The following is a 25,081-nucleotide window of genomic DNA, read 5'->3' as shown; positions in this document are numbered from 1 at the left end:
CATGACATCACCTGAATATGTGATCTATTGCACTACAGAGTTGCCCTCTTGAGAGAGCAAGAAAAACAAAACAAAAAACTGCAGTCCACAAGACATTTTGCTCAGTTTTAGTTAACACATGCAGTGATTGTAGCTTCAGTTTCTCTACATCTTTTTCATCATTTTTATTCTATAATTTTAAGTTATTTCTAGGGAATATTTGTAGTATTCTTAGCTACAATGATTCCACATAGTAAGGAGGAGTTCCCACACCCAAGCCCCAGGCAAATTTCTGATGAGGGACACTTCCACTCTCAAAACAAAGTCTTAAAGCCCAGGGGACGCAGGAGCAACGCCTTTGCCTCAGTGGCAGACCCATGGCCATGGAACTGCTTCTAAAGAAGCAATGGTGCCTGTCACTCATGACCAAGGCAGAGACAATGATGATGGTTGACTACCTGAACAGCATCTCACTTCTACAAGTAAGAGCTTGTGGAAGGACAACAGCTTTACCAAAACACCTGAAAATGGGGCCACCTAGAGGAGGACAAGGGCAAAAAATATTTAGGCAAATAATTGCAACTGTGAGCTAATGCCATGACCAGGGTATAGTACACAGGGAATCTAAACCTGATAAGTTTATGATGGACATAAATGGAAATGTCAAAATCATCGACTTTCACCTTAGAACTCAAGTGGAACCAGGGCAATGCTGAACTGGCACTGTGGTCCTTTCTCTTTTGGAGCTCCTGAACTCTTCCTCAGCAAACTTTATGATAGTCCACAGAATGACATATGGACCATAGTTTTACATTTAATGGTAGATTAAAAAAGTCAGATTTTACTCTGTCTTCATACTACAGTTTTGAAGACCGTTTGTGGCAAGTATGTATCCAAACCTTTGTGGGGTGTCAAAAGAGATATAGGACCTCTTGGCCTCTTAATGATAGTCAATACGAAATATAGGTTGAGAGTCACAGATGTGATGATGTACCCCTGGTTAAAGGAAGACTGAAAGGCTTTCCCAAATCCCTATGAAGGACTGAGCTCTGTCAGGCTAGACCCTGCAATTGTGGAAGAAATAGAACATACTGGGTTCAGAGCCTAAGATATTGTAATATAAAATAAAACCATGGGATCATGTGGCTTACTGTACAGGCAAGTTCTCCAGGTGCAAGGCTGAACAATGGAGGCTCACACATTGAGTCCAGTTATTCCCTTTCCTTGATGATGATGATGCATTCCTGTTGGGCTGTAGAGGAGTGGTAGCTACCTCGCCCTATACGCACAGGCCTCATCATCATCCAATGGTCTAGTGACTTCCTTTGACCACAATCTGGTCAAAAAGTAGGCAGAAGAGTCACTGGGGCTGCCCTTTGTTTCTTGAGGCCACACCAGATTACACCCACACTGGACAAACATACATCCACAGCAGCAGTGTCGCCTGAATTCATTCAACAATCATCCTCAGAGAGAACACAACAGCAATGAGAACACAGGAATGCAAATTCCTGCTATGCTCTGGTATCAGTGGTAATGCTCAACCCACATGGCCAGGTCTATGCATCCATCTTGCCTGGTTCCTGCTCCTAGTTTGCTACTCTAACCAAACAACTTTAATCTGAAATGCCTGGACTGCTGCTTGCGTTTCTTATCTCATCCACCCCATCTCCCCGACCTGCAGAAGGCTGGCCAATGCTCCTCTCACAGGATTTGCCTTAGTCTTTTGTAATGAAAACCCAAGAAGCTTCTACTAGCCAGATTTATAGGGGTAAATCTCCAACGCCAAAAGGCCCATGCAAAAACAGAAAACTCAATTATATAATTATAAGCTGAGTGCTTAGATTAGACAAATCTACCACTACACTACTCTATTGCCCATTTATAAAATCTCTACCTACTTGTGGCTCCTGCAAGCCACGTGTGCCTGCTCCATTTTCAACCTCTTTCTCCCCCATCTTCTTCTTGCCCGAATCTTCCGCCTCTATTCTTCTTTCTCTCCATTCCCCAAAAAGTTCTGCTGTGTCTTTCCTTCCATTGCCCAAACACAGGCTTTAGCCTTTATGTGGCCAATGACTATTTCACCTGACATCATCTGAATATGTGATCTATTGCACTACAGGGTTGCCCTCTTGAGAGAGCCAAAAAACAAAGAAAAAAACAAAAACAAAAAGTAAAACAAAAACAAATAAAAGAATAAATTGCAATCCCAAAGACATTTTGGTCATTTTAGTAAACACATGCTGTGAATTTAGCTTCAGTTTCCCTACATCTTTTCCACTATTTTTATTCTATACTTTTAAGTTATTTGTAGGTTATATTTGTAGTATCTTTAGCTACAATGCTTACACATAGTAAAGAGCAGACCCCACACCCTAGCCCTCAGCAGAATTTCTGATGAGGGAAAATTCCACTCTCAATACAAAGTCTTAAGGACCATGGGACACAGGAGCAACGCCTTCGACTCAGTGGCAGCCCCAGAGCAATCGAACAGCTTCTAAAGAAGCAATGGTGCCTGACACTCATGACCAAGGCAGAGACAATGATGGTCGACCACCTGAACAGCATCTCACTTCTGCAAGTAAGAACTTGTTGAAGGACAACAGCTTTACCAAAGCACCTGAAAATGTGGCCACCTAGGGGAGGACAAAGGCAGGGAAATATTTAGGTAAATAATCATAACTGTGAGCTAATGAAATGACCAGGGTATAGTGCACAGGGAACAGAAACCTGATAATTTTACCATTGGACATAAATGGAGAAGTCAAAAATCATAGACTTTTGCCTTAGAACCCTAGTTGAACCAGGGCAATGCTGAAGTGGCACTGTGTTGCTTTCTCTTTGGAGCTCCTGAACTCTTCCTCAGCAACTTTATGATAGTCCACAGAATGACAAATGGACCTGAGTTTTACATTTCATGGTAGTTAAAAAAGTCAGATCTTACTCTGTATTCATACTACAATTGAGAAGACCATTGTGGCATGTATGTATCCTAACCCCTGCGGGGTGTCAGAAGAGATGGAGGACCTCTTAGCCTCCTAATGATAGTCAACATGAAATATAGGTTGACAGTCACAGATGGGATGATGTACCCCTGGTTAAAGGAAGACTGAAAGTCTTTCCCAAATCTCTATGAAGGACTGAGCTCTGTCAGGCTAGACCCTGCATTTGTGGAAGAACTGCACCATAATGGATTCTGAGTCTAAGATATTACAATGCATAATCAAACCAGGAGATCATCTTGCTTACTGTGTGCCAAAATATGCCTACCTAGAGCAAGTCAAGGCTAGGGAAATATTGTGCAAATAATAGCTGTGATGAGCCACTTCTACGGGCAAACAATACTTCACAGGGACGTGAAGCCAAAGAGTGCTGGTTTGTATATCAATTGAAAAGTCAAGATTATGAACTTTGGCCTAGTACCTCATTCTACCCAGGGGAAATGCTGAACCAGCACTGCGATACTTATACTTTTGGTGTCCCCGAACTCTTCTTTGAAAAATTTTATTATGTTCCAAAGAACAAAATATGGACCTTGGGTGGAATTTTATAATTTTTGGCAGTCAGAAAGTTTCCATTTGATTCTCTCTTAATTTTGGAGCTGAGAAGACAGGCTGTAATAGAGGTATATGCTGCCTCTGGTGGGGTGTCAGAAGAGCTGGAGGACCTACTTAGCCTCTTAAAGATAGTCAACCATAAATATAGGCCAACAGTCATTGTGGTCATGATGCAACCCTAGTTCAACTAAGACTAGAAGCAGTTCCCAAATCCCTATGAGCAACTGATCCCCCTCAGGCCAGACCCTGCTAATGTGAAAAGGCAATGGAATACATTGGATTCCAAGCCCTAGAAACTAAGGACACTTCAACCAGACAATATATTAACCAGACCATGTCATCCTACTTCCTTCTGCAATGGCAGGAAGTTCAGGGGCAAGGCAACAAAACATAGGCTTGGACAGACAGTACAGTGGATGTGTTGGGAAAAAGCAGGTGCTAAGACAGTGGATGTTCTGATACAGTGGCCTCCAAGTCCTTGTGAGGAAGAAGCACTTATGCCATCCAGTAATGACCATGGCAATGACAACAATTGTGTTTATCTACCCCAACATCATCTACAAGTAATTGAGACCAAAACAAGTGGATACCTTGTCATGGAGCTGGGTGAGGTTCAACATCTTTACAAATGTATCTCAAAGTATAGCTACATAGTGAAGGACAAGGCCTGGCAAAGTTTATGCAAATATTAACAGCCTGGATCTACTCTCAGGGGCACAGAATAATCACAGGACAAACAAATAATATGTTGGATAAGAAACAAAAAGCCAAAATCATTGACTTTGACCTTAGTACCCAAGACAATCAGAGCAAATGCTGAACCTGTACAATGGTGCTAACACTTTTGATGCCCATGAACTCTTCCTAGGATAAATTTATGATGGTTCAAAGAACCACATATGAATGCTAGAGTCTTACATTTTAAGGTAGTTGGAAATGTTGCCTCTATTTTCATACACGAGTTGAGAAGACATGTGGCAGGTGTGTATCTTGACCACTGTTGGGTGTCAAGAGAGCTAGATGACCTGCTTAGCAACTTAATGACAGTCAAACCCAGATATATCCATCATAGACATGATAATGCACCCCTGCTTCAAAGAAGAATGGGAGCATTTCCCAAATCCCTATGAGGAAATGATACCTCTCAAGCCACACCCTGGAATTTTGGACGTAATGCAATATGTTCCATTTAAAACACAAGACATAATGTTCCTTTATATCAAAGAAAGTCTAAGCAGATCATGGCATTCAACTGATTACTGTAAGGACAGGCTATCCAGGTGCCTGGCTTCACAACCAGCCTCAGACAGTTACTCCAGTTATGGCTCCATTCCCTACCCTTGATGAGTATGCTACTTCCGCACTAGGCCTGGACTGCAGAGAAGTGGAAACCAACCCACCATTGGCACGTTGGACTTGTCATCTCCCATAGCCTTGTTTATGCCTATGTCCATAATTCTAGTCATAGAGGATTCAGAAGAACCACTGAGACTGGCCTTCTCTTCAGGCCACTCCAGAGGACACCTGCACTGGACAAAACATACATGCCAGGGTGTCTTCTGCCTTCAGTCAACAAGCAGCCTTAGGGTGAAAAGAAGCAGCAATGAGAACACAGAAGACAACCTATTATTCCTCTGTGCCTAAGGAGAGGGCAACACTGTCCCCAGTAGTGGCCATCCAAAAGGCTTTAAGGATGGAACAAGAAATAAAAAAAATGTCCTGATGAAATGTGTTGCTGCTCTTTATCAAGAAAAAAATCTCACCTGAGGCAGAACACCTTGTCTCTTTTGAGAAATGAAGCACAGTTAGAGCATCCAGAGAACAAGTTGCAGGCACAACCCAGGTACCTTTGTGCTTAGTCCTACCCAATTTACTCTATGAGGGTCCTCCTGTGTCTCTGATTTCCATTTGTTCAAAATTGTTTCCTTTTTAACTTCTGTAAGTACTATATGATTCTTGGTCTATGCCAAGCCCTCTTGCTGTTCTATATTTCTCTAGTTCCCAGCAGGCATTAAATATGACTGATGTGTACCCCACTCTACAGACTTGTCCTGCTGACCCCATGCCTTCATCTGTACTTAGAGCACCCCAAAATACAACAGCTCCCACAAGGTCAGGCCTAGAGGCCTACTATGGGCTAATGGAATCTTCCAGAGGCAACTGTTCCTAACATATCTGGCAATTAATCACAAGAGCTGAAGAACAAATTCTTAAGTTTTCAGAAGTAACATCACATTCCATTACGCCTCAAAAATAATAACCAGCAATTCCTTCAAAACAGTGACAGTGGAGTTAGTAAACAGTGTGGATCCTGTGACAATGTAGGTCCTGCAATACTGGAGGCAATGAGATAGTGCAGGTACTTTTACATTGGAGGTCAGGCAACATTGGAGGACCAGCATGAGTAGAGGTCCTGGGAAAATGGAGATGGGACTGGTACAGTGGAGGTCCTGACTAAATGCAGGTGCTGCAAGAGTGGAGGTCCTGCAAGACTGGAGGTCCTGCAAGAGTGGAAGAACGGTGATAGTGGAGGTGCTGGGTCATTACCATACTGGAACAGTGGATGTCCTGCTACAGTGGCTGTCAAAGTGCTGGTAAAGAAGAAGCAAGGGTGACAGCCAGTAATGAAGATGGCACATGTACTGATGATTTTTGACCATTCCAACATCATTTCACTACTCCAAGTAATTGGTCTGAAACAAGACAATACCTTGACGCTACTTGAAGGTCACCAGTTTTACAGACACGTCTGAACAGCTGGCCAGTTGGTGGAGAACAAAACCAGGGAAACATTTAGGTAAATACTATCAGACATGAACTACTGCCATAGTCACATAATAGTTCAAAGAAACCTCAAAACACATGATATTTTCTTGGACAAGAAAGGAAAAGTCAAAGTCATGGTCTTTGGCTTTATGAACCAAGTTGATATAGGGCAAATAGAGAACCGACACTATGATGATTACCTTTTGCTGCCGTGGAGCTCTATCTAGGCAAATTTTATGATAGTCCAAAGAATGACACAGGGAAGACATGAGTAGTCTTACATTTCATGGTAGTCAGAGGTTTCATTTGACTAGTCATAAAAGGGCTGAGAAGTCAGGTTGTAGCCTGTGTGAATCCTGCCCCCTGTGGGAGATGAGAAGAGCTGGATGACCTGCATAAGTTCTTAATGAGAGTAAACCCCAGATACAGGCTGACAGTCATGGATGCCATCATGCAAATCTAGTTCAAGAGAGACAGAAAAGCATTCCCAAATCCCTATGAGCAACTGATCACACTCAGGACAGAACTTGCAATTGTGGAAGCAATACAATATACTTGGTTCCAAGCCCTAGATACTACAGGTACCAAAAAAGTATATCAAGACCATGGCATCCTATTGCTTACTGCAAGGGCAGGCTATCAAGGGACATGGCTGCACAACACAGTGTCACCTAGTGAGAACAGTTATGGCACCATTCCCTAACATTGATGCTGCTGCTGCTTTCCCTCTAGGAATAAAGAAGAGCAGAAGCCAGCCCACCATCAGCACATTAGTTTCGTCATCTTCCAATGGTCTAACTTCTGTTTTTATCCAAAATTCTTGTTATAGAGTAGGCAGAAGACCCAGTGGGACTGGCCTTCTCTTCAGGCCACTCCAGATGACACCAACACTGGACAAAAGACACTGTCTCCCACATTTACTGAATGAGCAGCTTCAGGGAGAAGAGCAGCATCAATGAGAACAGAAAAAACAACATATTCTCTGTCTGTGCTTCAGAAGAGTGCAAGATATTCACCAGCTGGTGTCGGAGCAGAGGCTTTAAGAGATGGAGGAAGAAATGGGGGAAGTTCCCTGATGAACCTTTGTTATGGCTTTACATCAAGAAAGAAACTTCACAAGAGGCAGGACAGAGTCTCCCCAAAAAGAACGAATAAGGATAGCATGCAGAGAACAAGGACCAGGTACAGCCCAGGTACCTTGGTGCTTTATCTTACTCAGTTGGCTCTGTGCTGGTTCTTCCTCTATCATTTCCATTTCTTTAAAATTGGTACCTTCTTACCTTCTGTAAGTACTGTTTGATTCTTCCTCTATGCCAAGGGTTATTCCTGTTCTGGATTTCTCCTCTTCCCATCAGGAACTCAATGTGACTGATGTATACCCCACTCTACAAAGTTATCACTTGCTGATCCTATCCTTTCACCTGAATTGCATTACCCTCTGAAAGGCAACAGCTCCCACAAGGTGAGGAATAGAGGGATATGAGCTCTTGTGATCTTCCAGGGGATAACAGTCCTAGAACATGTGGAAATCAGTCACATGTGCTAAAAAAACAAATTCTTGGGCTTTCAAACGTAACATCACATTCCAGTAAGGGTGAAATATAATAACTAGCAATGTCAATAAAAATTGAAAGTGAACTTGATGCAGCTGTGCCTATCATGAGTCAGTGTAGGTCCTGAAACAATGTAGGCACAGAGATAGTGGAATTACTGTAACAATGGAAGTCCACCATTATTGGCAATCATAAAATATTGGAGATAATGAGAGAGTGGAGATTAGGCTGGAACAGTGGGTGTCCTATAACAACGGAGGCACTGTAAAAGTGGATGTCCTGCAACCAGAGATGTCCTTCAATAATGGAGCTACTTGGACTGAGGAAGTCCGTAATACTGGAGGTCCTGGGACTTTGGAGGTTCTGCAAGAATGGTATTCCTGTCAATGTAAAAGTAATGAAACTGTGGAGAACCCTCAACTATGGAGGTCACGTGCCAGCAGAAGTCCTGCAAAAGTCTAAAAGAGTTGATATCCTGTGACAGTGGAGGCCCTGTGACAATGGAGGTCCTGGAACATTGGAGGTCCTGCCCCTGAGGCAGTTCAGTTGCTCCAACATTGGAGGCCCTGAAACAGTGAAGGTCCTGAGACAGTGGAGGTTCTTTGATAGTTAAGGTGATTGGAGAGTGAAGGTCCAGTGTCAGTTGAGGTCCTGCGACATTGGAGGTCCTAGAGATATAGTAGACGTCCTGAGACAGTGGAGATGAGCCTGGAAGAGTGGAAGTCCTGTGACAGAGGAGGTCCTGTGACAGTGGTGGACATGCAACAGTGGAAATCCTTCAACACTGGAGGTCCTACAAAGGTAGAGGTCCTGAGACAGTAGATTTACAGTGAGAATGGAGGTCATGCAACAGTGGACTTTCTGTGCCAATTGACATCCTATAAATTCTAGTTGGTGAGATAATCGATGTGCTTCAACAGTGGAGGTCCTACAATAGTGAAGGTCCTTCAAGAGTGGCAGCCTGATACACTGGAAAACCTGCAACTGTGGGCATCCCTTAAGAGTTGAGTTGCTGCAACAGTGAAAGTCCAGCAAATGTGTACATCCTGTGCTAGTAGATGTCCTCAAATTTGTAGTCCTTAGAAAGTGGAGTTGCCTAGACAGCAGAGTATCTATCACAGTGGAGTTGCTGCATAGTGGATATCAAAGTCCTGCTAATGTAGAAGCAATGAGCCAGCCAGTAATGACCATGGCAGTAATGATAATGGGTAACCACCTCAACATGATCTCACTTCTTCAAGTCATTGTGAGCAAAACAAAATTATGTCTCATCATGGAGCTTGTTGAAGGTCAACAGCTTTCCAAATTCATCCAAAAGTATGGCTACCTAGAACAGGACAAGGTCAGGAAAATATTTTGCAAAGAACAGCAGTGATGATCTACTGCCATGGGCACACAATGTTTCACAGCTACCTGAAGCCATATAATATAATGTTGGATTTCAATGGAAAAGCCACAATCAGCAACTTTATCCATAGTACCCCAATTGAACAGGGCAAATGCTAAACCGGCACTATGGTGCTTACAATTTTGGTGCCCTTGAACTCTTCTTTGTCAATGTTTATGGTCAACCATCATAATTTTCTATTACTAACAGTAAACCCCAGATATAAGCTGACAATCACAGATGTAATAACGCAATCCTGCTTCAAAGAATGGGAGGAAAGTAATAAAATATATTCAGTTCTAAGCCCGAGATATAAAGAATCTTTATATTAAAGATAGTATAACCAGACCATGGCCTCCAATTGCTTACTGGAAGGGCAGGCTATCCAAGTGCCTGGCTTCACAACCAGTCTCAGACTGGCTCCATTCCCTACCCTTATGATTATGCTGCTTTCCCACTAGGACTTTAGAGTGGAAACCAACCCACCATTGGCACATTGGACTTGTCATCCCCCCTGGCCTCGTTTCTGCCTATGTCCAAAACACTAGTCATAGAGGATTAAGAACCACTGAGACTGGCCTTCTCCTCCAGGCACTCCAGATGACACCCATGCAGGACAAAGAATACATGCTAGAGTGTCTGCTGCCTTCAGTCAACAAGCAGTCTCAGGGAGAACAGAAGCAGTAATGACAACACAGAAGACAATACATGATATTTTCTTGGACAAGAAAGGAAAAGTCAAAGTCATGGTCTTTGGCCTTATGAACCAAGTTGATATAGGGCAAATACAGAACCAACACTATGATGATTACCCTTTGCTTTTATCTCTCTGTGCCTCTGGAGTAGGCAAGTCTGTCCCCAGCATGGCCTGGCCCAGAGGATTTAAGAGATGGTCTAAGAAATTAGGAATATCCAAATGAAGCAGTGTTCTTTTGTTCGATCATGCAAGAAAACTCCCCTGGGACAGGACAGTGTCTGTCCTGAGAAATGAGGGATAGACACAGCATCCAAAGAACAAGCAGCAGGCAGGCACAGCCCAGGTACCTTTGTGCCTTGTCCTGCCCAGTTTGCTCTGTGCTGATTCCTCCTGTGTCTCTGATTTCCATTTCTGCAAATAGTTTCCGTTTTAACTTCTGTAAGTACTGTCTGTTTCTTCCTCCTCCCCATGCCTTCTCCCTATTCTGGATTTCTCCTTTTCCCAGCAAGGACTCAATGTGACTGATGTGTACCCCGGACTACAGAGTTGTCCTGCTGACCCCATGCCTTCACCTGGACTGTAACACCCCCGAAACAAAACAGCTGCCACAAGGTGAGGTCTACTGGGCTGTGGGCTCGTGCAACCCTCTAGGGGCAACTGATCCTAGCACATCTGGTAATTAATCACAAGATGTGCAGGAAAAATTGTTATTTTTTCAAAAATACCATCACATTCCATTAAGCCTCAAAACTAATAACCAGCAATGCTTTCAAAAAAGGGACAGGGGAATTAATGAAACAGTGCAGATCCTGTGACAGTTTGGGGCCTGCAACTGTGGAGGCACTGGGATAGTGCAGTTTTGTATTTGAGGTTGTGAACATTGGAGGTCCTGTAAGAGTGGAGGTCCTGAGACATTGGAGATGGGACTGGTACAGTGGAAGTCCAGAGACAATGCATGTGCTGCAAGAGTGGATGTCCTGGAACAGCGGAATTCCTTGGACAGTGGAGGTCCTGCAATAGTGGATGTGTTTAGACAGGGGAGGTCCTCCAACAGTGGAGGTCTGTTACGGTGGAGCTTCTACAACAGTGGCACTCCTGTGATAGTGGAGGGTTTGAGACAATGTAGGCTGGCAACAATGGAGATGCTTTGCCAGGAGAGGTTCTACAAAAGTCTAGTCGGTGATAGAGTGGATGCTCTGAGACAGTGGAGATCTGGTGACAGTGGAGGTCCTGCACCATTGGAGGTTCTGGAACAATCGAGGTCCTGAGACAGTGTAGTTGCTCAGGTATTGGAGGTTAGGCAACATTGTAGGCCATGTGAGAGTGGAGGTGCTGGGAGAAATAAAAGTGATGGGACAGTGGAGGACCTGTGACTATTGTGGTCCTGCAACATTGGAAGTCCTCCATCAATTGGGGTCCTGGGATGTTTGAGAACCTGAAATATTGGATGTTCTGCAGTGTTGGAGGTGCTGATTCAGCAGAGATGAGCCTGGTACAGTTGAGACCTGGCTAAAATGGAGGTGCAACCACACTGCAGGTCCTGCAAGAGTAAATGTCCTAATACAATGCAGTTGCTCCAAGTTTATAATTCCTGCAATACTTGGTTTTCTAGGACAGTGAAAAACCTACAAAAGCAGAGGTTGTGTGTCAGTTGAGGTTCTTTGACAGGGAATGTCCTAAAACAATGGACATCCTTCAACATTGGAGGTCTTGCAACAGTGGAGGTCCTAGACAGTGCATTTGCACTGTCAGTGGAGGTCCAGAACAGAGGAATTTTTTTGGGCCAGTAGAGGTCCTGCAAAAGTCTAGCTGCGGAAAATGTGGATGTCCTACCACATTGGAGGTCCTGCAACAATTGAGGTAATGCAACAGTGTAAGTATACCTACTGTGGACATCCTGTGCTAGTAGAGGTCCTGCAAGTTGGCGTTGCTGAGACTGTGAAGGTGCAGGGACACTGAAGGTTCTGCAAAAATGGAGGTCCTTATAACAGTTGAGGAACTGCAACTGTGGATGACCTGTGCTAGTAGAGTTCCTGCAATTTGAAAGTCCTGAGTCAGTGGAGGGGCTGAGACACTGGAGGTCTTTTGACAATGCAGGTCCTTGTCACCGTGGAGGTGCTGTGATATAGGAGGTCTTACAACAGTAGAGGTCCTTGTAACAGTTGAAGTGCTGTGACAGTGGAAGTCCAGGGGCAGTACAATTCCTGTGCCAGTAGAGATCTTGCAGTTTGGAGGTAATGAGACTGTGGAGTTTCCTGACAGCTGCGGTACTACCACAGTGGAGGTCCTGTGACAAGGGAGGTCTTAGGATAGTGCAGTGTCTGGGACAGTGAAAGTCCTGCTACTGTGGTTATCAAAGTGCATGCAAAGAAGCAGCAAGGGTGCCAGTCAGACAAGAGCATGGCCAATATAATGAAGATATTCATCCACACCAATATCATATTGCTTCACCAAGTAATTGAGTCTGAGACACATCTATACCTTCTCATGGAGCTGGTTGAAATTCTATAGCTTTACAAATTCATCTGAAAGTCTTGCCACCTCGAGGAAGACAAGGTCAGGGAAATATTTAGGCAAATATTAGCAGACTCGATATACTGTGATGGGCATGGTGTAGTTCACGGAGACTTGAAATCGAGTGATATTTTGTTACACAAGAACGGAAAAGTCAAAATCATCAACTTTGGCCTTTCCTAGCAAAGTTGAACCTGAGATAACGATGAGCTGGCACTACGGTGTTTACAATTTTGATGCCTGTTATTACATCCTAGGCAAACATTGTAATGGAACAAAGAGCAATATTTGAGTTAAGGAGTAGGCTTATATTTCACTGTTGTAGGATTTGACTCAGTTGTTATAAAAAGGTGAGAAGACATGTTGTGGCCGGTGTGTATCCTGCCCACTGTGGGATGTCCGAAGAGCTGGAGATCTGTGTAGCATCTTAATGGCAGTCAACCCCAGATATGGGTTGATAGTCATAGAAGTAGTGATGTACCCCTGGTCAATGAAGACTGGAATTGGTTCCCAAATCCTTGGAGGAACTGATCCCCCTCATGCCAGACACTGCTAATGTGGAAGCAATTGGATATTTTGGGTTTTGAGCCTAAGATATTATAGATACATCAAAGAAAAATTTACCAGACCGTGGCATCCCATTGCTTACTGTAAGGGCAGGCTCTCTATGGGCATTGCTGCAGATCCCAAGGTCAGCAAGTTTGTCCAGTTATGGCAACATTCCCTACCCCTGGTGATGGCACTGATTTCCCTCTAGGACTGAAGAGGAGTAGAAGTGAGAACACCATAGACACATTGGTCTCCTCATCTTCCAAGGGTCTAATGTCTGCCTATAATAATGAGGCTAGTCAAAAGGAAGCAGAAGAGTCACTGGACTGCCCTTCTCTCCAGGACACTTCCGATGACAGCCACACTGGACAAAGCATATATACATGACAGAGGTTTCCCCTGCATTTACTCAGCAAGCAGACACACTTACAAGAGCAGCACCAATTAGAACATAAAGGACAACCTATTCTCCAGGTGTTTGTCAGCTGAGAGCAGGCCTTTCCCCAGCTGGGGCCTTCCCAGAGGACTTAAAGGATGGACCAAGAAGATGAGAGAATCCCTCAAGTTGTGTTTCTGCTTTACATCAAGAAAGAAACCTTACATGAGGCAGAACAGTGTTCTCTCAGAAATGAGGCATGGCGAGAGCACCCCGAGAACAAGCAGAAGGCACAACCGAGGTACCTTTGTGCTTTACCCCTCCCACTTTGCTTTGTGGTCATTCTTCCTTTGGCTCTGTTTTCCATTTCCCCACAATTCTTACCTTCTTATACTCTCTAAGTACTTTACGATTCTTCCTCCACCACAAGCTTTCTCCGTCTTGTGGATTTCTCCTTTTCCCAGTTGGGACTCAATACGACTTAATTGTACTCCACTCCACAGAGTTGTCTTGCTGATCCAATCCCTTCACCTGAACTGTATGACCCTCTAAGCACAACAGCTTCAACAAGATGAGGGCTACAGAGCTATCAGATCAGGGAATCTTCCATAGGTTACTGGTCCTAGCACATGTGGCCATTAATCACAAATGATACAGGACAAATTCTTATGTTTTCAAAAGTAACATTACATTCCATTCATCCTCAAATCTAATAACTGGTAATGCCTTTGAAAAAGTGTAATTAGAGTTGCTGCAATAGTGCAGATCCTGTGAAGAGGTAGGTCCTGTAACAGTGGAGGCACTGAAATAGTGCAGGTTCTGGGACAGTGAAGGTCCTTTGAAAGTGGAGGCACTGCGATAGGGGAGGTCATTCTACCTACAGTGGAGATGCTGCACAATTGAAGATTTGGCTACAGCGGTGGTCCTGTGACAACTGAGGTCCTGCAAAATTGTAAATGCTGACACAGTGGTATTCCTGTAAATGTAGAGATCCTGTGACAGTGAAGGTGCAGCATCATTAGAGGTCCTGCTTCAGTTGATGTCCTGAAACACTGTAGTTGCTTTGACCCTGGTAGTGCTACAACAGTGGAAGTTCTTGGACAGTGGAGGTTATAGGCTAGTGGAGGGCCTGCCAACAGTGCTTATCCTGTGCCAATGCTGGTCCTACAAAAGTGTAGTTGCTGAGTCATTGGAGGTCCTGTGACAGTGGAGGTCATGCAGCAATGGAGGTCCTGTGACAGTGGAGAGTCTTCAACATCTCAGGCTCTGGGACAGTGGAGCTGATTGATGTATGGACAGTGGAGGTTCTGCAATAGTGGAGGTGTTTAGACAATGGAGGTCCTGTAATAGCATTTTCTCAGTTCTGGATTTCTACTCATCCCAGAGGGGACTCACTATGACTGATATGTAGCCCACTCTACAGAACTGTGTCCTGCTGATCCCATCCCTTAACCTGGATTCAACTTCTCCCAAAACACAACACCTCTGACCAGGTGAAGACTGGTGGACTAAGGGCTCATGGAATCTTCCAGGGGATATCAGTCCTAGAATATGTGGTCATCAATCACATGTGATGCAGAAAAAATTCCTGTGTTTTCAAAAGTAATATCCCATTCCATTAAGACTCAAATCTAATAACCAGCAATGTCAACAAAATGTGAAAGTAGAATTGGTGCAACAGTGCAGATCCTGCTACGGTGTAGGTCCTGCAACAGTGGAGGTACTGCAACAGTAGAAGTCCAGCAACATTGGAGATCCTGCAATAATATGGGTCCTGAGACAGTGGAGATGAGGCTGGGACAGTGGAGGTGCTACAACAATGGAGGCACTCTAAGAGTGGGGGTCCTGCACCATGGAGGTCCTTCAAAAATGGAGGTACTTAAGACTGAGGTTGTCTGCAATAGTGGACATCCTAGGACAGTGGAGGTGCTGCAACAGTGGAGGTCCTGTGTTAGTTAAGGTACTGAGACAGTGGAGGACCATCAGCAATGGAGGTCCTGGGCCACTACAGGTCCTGCAAAACTCTACTAGCTATTCTGCAACTGTGGATATCTTTTAACAGTGGAGGTCATGCAACATTGGAGGTCCCTGAGACAGGAAATTGGTCCGATATTGGAGGTCCTGCAACAGTGTAGGTCCTGCGACAGTGAAGGAGTTGGGACAGTTAAGGTGATTGGACAGTGGAGATCCAGTGTCATTTGAGGTCCTGTGACATTAGAGGTCCAACAGTTATAGTGTAGGTCCTGAGACAGTAGAGATGAGTCTGCGAGAGTGGAGGTCCTGCAAAAATAAGTGTGCTAAGACATGGGAGATCCTGCAACAGTGAATGTCCCAAGACACTGGAGTTTCTGAGATAGTGGATGTGCTTGACCAGTGGAGGTTCTCCAAGAGTGGAGGTCCAAAGCAATGAAGGTCCTGTGACTGCATAAGTGCTGAGAGAGTGGCGATCCTGTGACAGAGAAGGTCCTGTGATAGTGGTGGCCCTGAAACAGTGTATGTGCTTCAACACTGGAGGTCCTGCAACAGTGAAGGTCCTGATACGGTGGATTTATCATGACATTGAAGAACCAGCAACTGTGGACTTTCTATGCCAGTTGACATTCTGCAAAATTCTAGATGCTGAGAGAATGGATGTGCTGCAACAGTGGAGGTCCTACAATAGTGGGGGTCCTTCAAGAAGGGAGGTGCTAAGACACTGGAAATCTTGCTAAAGTGGATGTCTTTTAAGAGTTGAGTTGCTACAAGAGTGAAAGTCCTGCAAAAATGTACATTCTATGCCAGGGGAGGTCCTGCAATTTGGAGGTCCTGAGAAAGTGGAGTTGCCCTGAGAGTGGAGGTTCTACCACAGATTAGGTCCTGTGACAGTGGCTGTCAAAGTCCTTGTAATGGAGAAATAATAATGCCAGCCAGTAATGACAATGGCAGTGATGATGATGGGTGACAACCCCAACATCACGTGGCTTCTTCAAATAATTGAGACCAAAACAATATTATATCTTGTCTTGGAGCTTGTTGAAGCTCAACAGTTTTACAAATACATCCAAAAGTATGGCTACCTAAAGCAGGAGAAGTCAGTAAAATATATTGCAAATATTAGCAGTGATGAACTACTGCCCTGGGCACACAATATTTCACAGGGACCTGAAGCCAAATATTATTTATCTTGGATATTAATGGAAAAAAACAAAATAATCGAATTTCGCCTTAGTACCCGAGTTGAACCAGGGCAAATGCTGAAGCACCACTGTGGTGCTTACACTTCTGTTGCCCCTGAACTCCTCTTTGTCAACGTTTATGATGGTCAACCATCATCATTATCTCTTAATCACAGTAAACCCCAGATATAGGCTGACAGTCACAAACCTCATAATGCAACCTTGCTTCAAATAATGGGAGGGTTTCCCAAATCCCTATGAGGAAATGATACCTCAGGCCACACCCTAGAATTGTGGAAGTGATGTAATATATTCAGTTCTAAGCCCAAGAAATAAAGATTCTTTAAATCAAAAAAAAATTTTTAACGGATAATGGCGTCCAATGGCTTACTGAAAGGGCAGGCTATCCAGGTGCTGGCTTCACAACCAGGCTCCCTCATTGAGTCCAGTTAGGGCTCCATTCCCTACCCTTAAAGATTATGCTGTTTTCCATCTAGGACTTCAGAGGAGTGGAAACCAACCCACCATTGGCACATTGAACTTGTCATTCCCCATGGCCTCGTTTATGCCTATGTCCATAACTCTAGTCATAGAAGATTCAGAAGAACCACTGGGACTGGCCTTTTCTTCAGGCCACTCCAGGTGACAGCACACTGGACAAAACATACATGGCAGGGTGTCTTCTGCCTTCAGTCCACAAGCAGCCTCAGGGAGAACGAAAGCAGCAATGAAACCACAGAAGACATCCTATTATCCCTCTGGGGCTCAGGAGAGGGCAAGACTGTCCCAAGCAGGAGCATGCTCAGATGATTTACAGGGTGGACCAAGAAATTAGGAATATCCAAATCAAGCAGTATTCCTGTGCTCAATCAAGCAAGAAAACTCTCCTGGGACAGCACAGTGTCTCTCCTGAGAAATAAAGGCTAGAGTACATCCAAAGAACAAGCAGCAGGCAGGCTCAGCGCAGGTACCTTTGTGCTTTGTCCTACCCAGTTTGTTCTGTGCTGGTTCCTCCTGTGTCTCTGGTTTCCATTTCTGCAAAATTGTTTCTGTTTCACCTATTCTAGCATTGTATGATTCTTACTCCACCCTAAGCCTTCTTTCAGTTCTGGATTTCTACCCTTCCCAGCAGGAACTCAACACAACTGATGTGTACCCCACACTAGAGTTATCCTTCTGACCGCATGCCTTCACCTGGACTTTAGCACTCCCAAAAGACAACAGAACCCACAAGGTGAGGCTTCGAAGGCTATCGGCTCATTGAGTTTTCTAGGTGCTACTGATCTAGCACATCTGGACATTAATCACAAGAGCTGAAGAAGAAATTCTTAACTTTTCAGAGGTAGCATCACACTCCATGAAGCCTCAACACTAACAACAAGCAATGCTTTCAAAAATGTGACAGTGGAGCTGGTGCAGCAGTGCAGATCCTCTGACAGTGTAGGTCCTGTAACAGTGGAGGCACTGAGATAGTGGAGTTACTTTCACATTGGAGGTCATGCAACATTGGAAGACCTGCACGAGTGGAAGTCACGATACAGTGGAGATTTGACTGCTGTAGTGGAGGTCAGGAGACAATGCACATGCTGCAAGAGTGGATGTTCTGCAACAGTGGAGGTCTTGGACAGTGGAGGCCCTGTGACAGTGAAGGTTCTACAACAGTGGCATTTCTGTGATAGTAGAGGTCTTTAGACAATGTAAGACCAGCAACAATGGAGATCCTGGGCCAGTAGAGGTCCTGTAAAAGTCTAGGTGGTGATAGAGTGGATGTCCTGAGACAGTGGAGGTCCATGACAGTGGAGGTCCTGCACCATTGGAGGTTCTGGAACATTGAGGTCCTGAGACAGTGCAGTTGCATAGACATTGGAGTTCCTGCCAACAGTGTAGGTCCTGTGAGAGTGGAGGTGCTAGGAGAATGAAGGTGATGGACAGTGTAACTTTTGTGTTCCTAAAATGATGGAGGTCCTGCAATAGTTGAGGTCTTGATACAGTGCAGTTCTTCCAACTTTGGAGGCCCTGCAACAGAATAGGTCTTGGGAAAGTGGAGGTTCTGGGACAGTAAAGGTGATGGGACAAAGGAGGTGCTGCATCACTTGAGGTCCTGGGACATTAGAGGTCCTGCAATATTAGAGGTCCTTAGAAAAGTAGAGGTCCTGAATGAGTGCATTTGCACTGACAGTGGAGGTCCAGCAACAGTGGACTTTCTCTGCCAATAGAGGTCCTGCCAAAGTGTAGCTGTTGAGAAAGTGGATATCCTACAACGTTGGAGGACGGGCATTAGTGAATGCCCTGAGACACTGGAGATCCTGAAATAGTTGGTTTGCTTGGACAGTGAAGGTACGACAAAAGTGGAGATCCTGCATCAGTGGAGGGGTTTGGATAAAATGGAGGTGCTGCCACACTACTGGTCCAGCAACAGTGAATATCATGAGACAATGCATTTTCAATGACAGTGGATCTCCAGCAACAGTGGGATTTCTGTGCCAGTAGAGGTCCTGCAAATTCTAGAAGCTGAGAGGGTCCATGTCCTGCAACGCTGTGGGTCCTGCAACAGTTGAGGAACTTCAACAGTGTACGTCCTGCTACCATGGATATCCTGTCCTAGTAGAGGTCGTGCAAATTGGCCTTGCTGAGACAGTGCATTATCCTGTGAGAGTGGAGGTCCTATGACACTGGAGGGGATGGGACAGTGGAGGTCATGCCAAAATTGCGGTCCTTGTAATGGTTGAGTGGTTATGACAGTGGAAGTCTAGCAACAGTGGACATCTTGTGTCAGCAGAGGTCCTATAACATAAAGGTCCTAGGACAGTGGAGTTACTGAGACATTGGCGGTCCTGTGAGTATGGAAATTCTTTTAACAGTTGAGGTGCTGTGACACTGGAAGTACAGAAAATGTAAATGTCCTCTGATAGGAGAGCTCCTGCAAATTGGAGCTGCTGAGAGAGGGGAGGTCCTGCAACAGTAGTGATCCTGAGACAGTAGAGATCCTGCAACAGTGGAGGGGCTGAGACACTGGAGGTCATTTGACAGTGGACTTCTTTTAATTGTAGAGGTGCTATGACAAGGGGGTTCTGCAATGATAGAGGTCCTTGTTACAGTTGAGGTACTCCAACAGTGGAAGTTTAGGGACAGTAACTTCCAGTGCCCGTAAAGGTCTTGCAATTTGGAGGGTCTGAGACAGTGAAGTTGCCTGACCACAGACACCCTACCACAATATTGGTCCTTTGACTGTGGAGGTCTTGGGATAGTGCAGGTGTTGCGACAGTGGAAGTTCTGCTACAGGGGTTATCAAAGTGCATGCAAAGAAGCAATGGTGCCAGCCAAACATGACCATGGCAAATATAATGAAGATTTTCATCCACCCCAACATCATCTTGCTTCTCCAATTGAGTCTGAGACAAGTCTAATAACTTATCATGAAACTGGTTGAAATTTTACAGCTTTACAAATACATTTGAAAGTCTTTCCCCTTAGAGGAGTACAGGGTCAAGGAAATATTTGGGTAAATATTAGCAGGCTTAATCTACGGCTATGGGCACTGTAAAAGTACACAGTGACCTGAAACCAGATTATATTCTGTTAGAGAAGAATGGAAAAGTCAAAATCATCAACTTTGGCCTTCAAGGCAAGTCAAATTTGGGCAAATGCTGAACTGGCAGCATGGTGCTTATCCTAATGGTGCACCTGATCTCTTCCTAGGAAAACGTTAGGATGTTCCAAAAACAAAATAAACCCAACATATGGACTTAGGAGTAGGGTTACATTTTGTCATACAAGAGCTGAGGAGACAGGTTGTGAGTGGTGTGTATCCGGCCCACTGTGGGGTGTCAGAAGAGGCAGCTTAGCCTCCTAATGACAGTGAATCACAGATATGGGCTAACAGTCACATAGGTGATGACACACCCATGCTCAATGAAGACTGTAAGTGGTTCCCAAATCCCTATGAGGAAATGATCCCTCTCATGCCAGACACTCCACTTGTGAAAGCAATGTAATATATTGGGTTTTGAGGCCAAGAGATTATAGATTCACTGTATCAGGGAAGGTACAACCAGAGCATGGCATCTTATTACTTAATGTAAGGGGAAGCTATTCACCGGCATGGCTGCATAACCCAGGCTCAGCAAGTTTGTCCAGTTAGGGCCCCATTCCCCACCCTTGCTGATGGCACTGATTTCCCTCTAGGACTAAAGAGGAATAGAAGTGAGTACACTGTAGACACATTGGTCTCATCTTCCAATGGTTAAGTGTCTGACTATGATCTTAAGCCTAGTCAAAGAGGAGGCAGAAGGGTCTGCCCTTCTTTTCAGGATACAGCCAATGCCACCCACACTGAATAAAGCATACATACATGCTGGAAGTGCCCTGTGTCTTCAATCAACAATCAACCACACTTAGAAGAGCAGTAGCAATGAGAACACAGAGGACAACCTACTTTCCTGCTGTTTCTCACCAGAGAGGACTTTCCCCAGCTAGGGCCTTCCCAGAGGCTTTGAAGGAACGAACAAATTTCAATAGGGAATTCACTGATGAAGTTGTGTTGCTGCTTTCTTTCAAGAAACAAACTTTATATGGGGAGAAGAGAGTGTTCTCCCAGAAATGAGGCACAAGGCGATCGTCCAGAGAACATGCAGAAGGCACAACCCAGGTACATTTGTGCTTTGTCCATCCCAGTTTGCTCTGTGCTCATTCTTCCTCTGGCTCTGTTTTCCAGTTCCCCATAATTCTTACCTTCTTATATTCTCTAAATATTTTACGATTCTTCCTCTAACCCAAGCCTTCTCCCTCTTCTGGATTTCTTCCCAGCAGGGACTCAATATGACTGCTGTGTACCCCACTCTAGAGCGTGGTCTTGCTGACTGCATCCCTTCACCTGAAGTTTATCATCCTCTGAAAACACCAGTTTCCACAAGGTGAGGTGGAGAGTGCTATGACCTCATGGAATCTTTCCATAAGTTACTGGTCCTAGCACATGTGGCATTAATCACAAGAGGCACAGAACAAATTCTTATGTTTACGAAAGTAACATCACATTCCATTGAGCCTCAAATCTAATAACCAGTAATGCCTTTGTAAAAGTGCAATTAGAGTTGCTGCAACAGTGCAGATCCTGTGAAGAGGTAGGTCCTGCAACAGCAGAGGCACTGAAATTGTGCAGGTTCTGTGACAGTGAAGGTCCTTTGAAAGTGGAGGCACTGCGATAGGGGAGGTCATTCTACCTACAGTGGAGGTGCTGCAAAATTGAAGGTTCGGCTACAGTGGAGGTCCTGTGACAACTGAGGTCCAGCTATTGGAATTGATGATACAGGAGTATTCCTGTAACTGTAGAGATCACGTGACAGAGAAGTTGGAGCATCATTGGAGGTCCTGCTTCAGTTGATGTCCTGAAACAGTGTAGTTGCTGTGACCATGGTGGTGCTACAACAGTGGAAGTCCTGGGATAGAGCAGGTTATAAGACACTGGAGATCCTGCGACAGTTGTAGTGCTCCTACAGTGGAGGTCCTGTGACAGTGGAGGTCCTGCAGCAATTGGTGATCTGTGACAGTCGAGTTGATATATGGATAGTGGAGGCCCTACTATAGTAGAGGTGTTTCCACAGTGGATGTCCTGCAATCATAGTGTTGTTTGGACTGTGCAGTTCCTCAGACAATGGAGTTCTTGTGACATTGATGATCTTATGACATTGGACGTTGTAAGACACTTGAGCTCCGGCACAGTAGAAGTCCTGTGATAGTTGAGATACTGAGACACTTGAAGTCCTGTAACAGTGGAGTTGACACACAGACAGTGGACTTCCTGAGGTAGTGGTGGTGCTTAAACAATGGATGTCCTGTGACAGAGGAGGTCTTGCAATAGAGGAAGAACAACATATGCTGGCTGATGACCCAGAGATTCCAGTAAATAGACCACCAACCAAGGGGTGTACAGGGATGTGATGTGTGTGTGTGTGTGTGTGTGTGTATATATATATATATATATATATATATATATATATATATATATATATATATCTCAAACACAGTTTAAATCTCTTAAGTGTGCTCTCAAATCTGCCCTAATTCACATAAATCAGTCAAAACTGTTGGCTTTGTAAATAGTTCTCTCGTGTCCCAATGTTTATATGCTGGTCACCCCAACAACATTATACTTGTCTACATGAGAGTCAAACAATGTGGGATCCTTGTACCAACTGGACCATGCAGACCCTGGGCTCACCTTCAGGTTCTCACATACATATACAAGCACACACACACACACACACACACACACACACACACACACACACTCATGAGAGAAAGAGAGAGAGAGAGAGAGAGAGAGAGAGAGAGAGAGAGAGAGAGCACTTATCATCTATTTCTAAGGCATAATGTGTGCTCTTGGAGTTGAGCACTGGGACTTGCACATCTAAACAAGTGCTGTACACCTAGGAACATTTTCTGATTTGTATTTTCTCTTATATATCCAGTTCCTTGGACATCTTCAAAAGCAAGTAGGGCATTGACATACCATGAAATCTTGGACGTAAAAGTAAATTTTAATACAAAGCTCACATGTCACTCACAGATGACTCTAATAGGAAGTACATTAAGTTCAGTATCATTCAATCTGAAACCCTCAATGTGTATACACCACTCTCACTGCCCTCACGAAATCTCATGTTTGGACCACTGTTCCTAGCTGGAGATACCTGTTTATCTCCCAGAATAAAAGGGAGGCTCCAGGCTCAAGTGGAACAGCAGATTCAAGGTGGGATTGTTGGGTGACATTACAGTGAACACCTGGGACTGCCCCTCAGAGACAGGAAGTGGTCCTTTCATTCCTGCTGGGGGAGCAGTATCTAGATTGTCCTGCATGGGACAGAATCCTCTCATTTTAGCAGATATCCTGGGTGACAAAAGGAATGTGAGTAGATTATGAAATCAAACTACCACATTTCTTTCTGAGGCAGAGACATTTGAGAACCTTGGCCTAGGAGCTAACAGCTCCAGATAGCAAGGTGATGTCAGTGTGGGCCCTGTATTGACCTATGTATAGTTATTTATGTTAATCACCAAATATGTAAAACTTAGAGCACTTAAGAGCAAAGTCTCCCAGGAGGCTCAGCTAAAACTAATCAGTGAGTTTTTAAGAACACAAACAAGTAGGAAATTTAAATTCATGTGACTGCTAGAAGTAAAGCAAGATGCTCTTGGTAGATAAGGTGATAACCTCTGTGTAAGACCCCTAAAATCATACACAACTTAAGATGTGAAGTACTCAGCTAGCATGCTTAGTGCCATGAACCCAAGACAGAGCTTCTCTATGTCTCATCATCTCTGAAGCACAGTCCACAAACAGTTGCAACAAATCTTCTCTTCCTCCAAGTTCAAAGTTTCCTTTACTCTTATTGTTTCCACAGTTGACTGAGCTCTCCTGGATACACAGGTTTGACTAACCGTCTCTGAGCTTCTCCCACCCACGTACAGATGGTACCTCCCTCTGCACATGAGGCCTGTTCCTCTCAGGCCTGCTGTTCTCCTTCCCAGATAGAACTGGACACCTTTCAAACCTACATTCTTAAGTCATCTATCAACATTGGGTACACGATAGGCACAAGTTGTCATTGAGTGCCAAATGACACTTTCCTACCTGACAATGAATAGGGTCCAGGGGTTCCAAACATGAAAACTGGCCAGATAAGGTCAGGTAACCTCCATACTATCTCCATGTAGAGAAGAAAATTGACACACCTTCTCAAGCAGACTTTCTCAGCTGTCTCAGACCACACAGCAGTCCTTTCTTGAGCTTCCTTACTTCCAGTGACTGATTAGAGTACATGAGAAGATGCTTGATTTCTAGAAGACCTGGACCCCATGAACCATAGCAGCAGCAGTTTGTGATCAAAAGTTATATCAGGAACTGAAAATACCTAATGTTCATGTGTTGATTTGAATATGCTGAGCCCAGGGAGTGGGACTATTTGCAGATGAGCCCTCATTGGATAGGTGTAGCCTTGATTGAGGAAGTGTGTCACTGTAGATGTGACCCTTATGTTCCTTGTCCTAGCTGCATGAAAATCAGTTTTCTAGTAGCAGCCTTCAGTTGAAGATGTAGAACTCCCAGCTCCTCCTGCAACATGTCTGCCTAGATGCTGCCATGCCCCTACCTTGATGATAATGAGCCAAACTTCTGAACTTGTAAGCCAAACCCAAATAAATGTTCTTCTTATAAGAGTTGCTTTGGTCATGGTGTCTGTTAATAGCAGGAAAACTCTAAGTAAGTCATTTTCTACCACAGATTACTAAGTTAGTTGAGTGATGTCTTCACCTGAGGAGACATGGCCTCTTATTAAGATGCTAATCTCCAAGCAATTTCAGGCTCTCTTCTGGTATAGGCATTGGCTATAATATTAGTCTTCCCAGTGTCTTTTTCTCTGTAAACTGTACATTTTGTATTTCTTTTTGCCCCATTTGCTATTTTTCATTGAAGAGTATAAGCACAGTATGACAGAGGCCATACTGGGCTCTCTTCAAATTTTCATCAAAGAAATTTGTTTATTACTTTTGA

The 25,081-nt window shown here is 44.3% G+C and overlaps 1 long non-coding RNA gene across 1 annotated transcript in view; it reads left to right on the top strand.

The window, feature by feature from the left end:
• The window catches only part of LOC148007002 (uncharacterized), a 29,115-nt gene extending 4,368 nt beyond the window's left edge, over positions 1–24,747 (top strand). Inside the window, exons 3-6 of the long non-coding RNA XR_015645948.1 lie at positions 7,132–7,495; positions 21,092–21,181; positions 21,343–21,446; positions 23,934–24,747. This is a non-coding gene — a long non-coding RNA (uncharacterized LOC148007002). The remainder of the gene's footprint in view (positions 1–7,131; positions 7,496–21,091; positions 21,182–21,342; positions 21,447–23,933) is intronic.
• Positions 24,748–25,081: the final 334 nt, after the last annotated feature.

This window comes from Rattus norvegicus, chromosome 1, assembly GCF_021556685.1.
Source record: "Rattus norvegicus strain SHRSP/BbbUtx chromosome 1, alternate assembly SHRSP_T2T, whole genome shotgun sequence".
In the NCBI taxonomy this organism is placed as follows: domain Eukaryota; kingdom Metazoa; phylum Chordata; class Mammalia; order Rodentia; family Muridae; genus Rattus; species Rattus norvegicus.
This window is presented reverse-complemented; position numbering and strand designations above follow the sequence as displayed.